Source organism: Bos grunniens, chromosome 14 (assembly GCF_055505025.1).
Source record: "Bos grunniens cultivar Pamir isolate PY7600 chromosome 14, Bosgru_T2T1.0, whole genome shotgun sequence".
Classification (NCBI taxonomy): Eukaryota; Metazoa; Chordata; class Mammalia; order Artiodactyla; family Bovidae; genus Bos; species Bos grunniens.
In genome coordinates this window covers 18,863,155-18,865,588 of record NC_141178.1, presented here as the reverse complement: position 1 = coordinate 18,865,588, position 2,434 = coordinate 18,863,155, and the positions used below count along the sequence as shown (strand labels likewise).

Below are 2,434 nucleotides of genomic sequence, written 5' to 3'. Positions count from 1 at the left end.
CTGTACCAGCTGAGGGAAAGCAAGAAATCATTCAGGTTATGAATTTCTCTCTGGGCCCCCAAATGAAGATACAAGCAAAGTGAAGTTCAGTTATAGGAAAAAAACTTCCATTTTTGCATTTCTGAATGATCTATAAAATTCCTAACTGCATAGGAGTAATTTAGCAGGATCAGAATAGGAAGAGAGGGAGAAAGTGAGACAAAGGTACACGTGGGTCAAACTATAGAGTGCCCCTATGCTTGGAGGATAAGGACTGGGTGTCCAGCCCTGGCACAGAGCAGGGTCGCTGGCTGAGAAGAGCTGTAGAACCACCATTGTTTCAAAGCTGTCCTCCCCCCACTCCCCTGAGGCCACACCTCATGCTTGGCAAGCAGCTTTCAGGCACTTCACCTCAACCCAGACTCATATCACCTCTGGGGGGGTGGGTAGGGGGGTACTTCCTGTCCCATCTTAGAGCAGAGGCACCGGAAGCTCTGAAAGTCTCTGGAACTTGTCCTGGGATCAGAACCCAGGTTTCCAACTCCCTCTTCAGGGCTCACCCAGTTCTGCCCAAGGAAGGGAGGGGCTGGCCCATACCTCAGGAAGGGGACTGCCAGAACTTCCTCCTGAGCTGCGTATCTGGGTGTGAGAGAGGACAGAGTATGCAAGGAGGCTGTGGAAGATGGTTCTATTTATAATAAAGGGAATACATTCACTCATTTAGCCACTCACTTACTCATTCACTCACTCATTCATTTTCTTGTATCAGAGGGCCTGTCCCTCTTGACTTCTGAAGAGAATGCATTTTGACTTTTGACTTTTTTTTTAATCCTGAAGAGCTGTTGATCATCCTTCATAGTTAGCCAATCACACTGGTTTTGTAAAGCAGCTCAGCAGGTGAAAAAAGGGGGATGGGGGAGGCATAAGACTCTATAGTCAGGTAACTTTAGGTTTACATTCCAGCCTTATGCATATACCTGCCAAGTGACTAAGCATCTGTGCCTCAGCTACCCAGTCTGAAAGTCAGGTTAATAAGACCTGCCTTCAAGCCCACTGGGTAACAGCATTATGTGAAAAGAGACAGGGTTTTCTGCTGAGTGACCAGGTGCAAACTCCAGGTTGCTGGGTGCTGAGCTGGCTGAAACGGGGGCTCCCCCTCCTCTAGGAGTAGGGCTGTGCTCACCCCACTGAGGGGTTCCTGGCTGCTATCAGCATCAGTGTGCACTTCCAAGAAGCCTTTCTCTGTCGTCCAGACCATTCTCAGGATTGCAGAAGCCTGCATTGTCACATGCTCACTGGGTGCTATTCTGACCCCACTCAGAGTCTCTGAAAAAAAAAAAAAAAGGAAAGTGCAGGGGCTGCGGTCCCTGTCCTGGAGCACAACCTGTGTATTGTTCTGCCAAGCTCAGACAGTGCCAAACCAGGTGGGCCCCTTGGGCCCCACTTTTTTTCCAGCAATAATTAAAATATTTATTTAAAGTAATACATTTACAGCCCAAATAGTTCTACATTGTACATTTCAGGTTTAACCAACTTCATAAAAATACTTGAGAACAGCTGTATCCACAGATTTAGACTACTAAATTATTTCTTTGCCCATTCTTCTCTCTCTTTTCTTTCCTGAATAACCTCTTTCAGATATAGTTCAAGTAGAATTTATCCTCCTCATACTCTGTCCACCGCTCTTTAGGCAGGATCTGCTGCCTCATGCCCAGGTCCAGTGCTCTCTTAATGAGAAACACTCTGTAGTTACAAAGGTTCTCAGGAAGCCTTCTTATGGCTTCTTTTACATCGTCATCCTCATATATTGTATCATCTAGCGTTAAGCCCAGTTTATTGAATCTGTGCTGCACCAGGGGTTGGAATGAATTCCAACATCCACATGGCATGATTAAAGAACATGCTCTATAGGCGAAAGGGGAAATTTCCAGAGGCCAGTGCAGAACCAGAGAAGAGAAGGAATCTTCTCTGGTCCAGTGCAGAACCAGAGAAGAGAAATCTGTCTGCATTCTCCTTTCAGCCACAGAGAATTGTGCCTGGGGCTCAGACTCTGCTGACTGGCAGTTTGGTCTCTGTTCCATGACCAGACCCTCCCCCATGGGCCTCCCTTTGTCTAGGGTAATTGTAGGACAGCCCGTTTGACATGGAGACTATCTAGGCAGCTTGGACCAGTGGTCTGGATCAGGGCAGTGGGAGAGGGCGGAGTAGGCAGGATGCAAAGAATGTTTCTGGGCCTGAGCAACCACAGCAGCTCCAGGCCAGCCCCTCCCCTTCCTCCAGACTTGGGGAGCCTAGGAAGAGGAGGGGGAGTCTGCATCTGGTCACACACAAAAACCACCCACAGGACGTCTTGAACACTTGGGCCTGGACCCCAGGCTGTCTTCCCAAGTCAGGCTGATAACAATGCTTACAACCAAGCTCAGGGCTTCTAGAAACATGATTCACAAAGCAGAGC

The 2,434-nt window shown here is 48.1% G+C and overlaps 1 pseudogene; it reads right to left on the bottom strand.

The window, feature by feature from the left end:
• Positions 1–1,423: 1,423 nt before the first annotated feature.
• On the bottom strand, positions 1,424–1,868 carry LOC147359132 (cytochrome b-c1 complex subunit 7 pseudogene; annotated as a pseudogene).
• Positions 1,869–2,434: the final 566 nt, after the last annotated feature.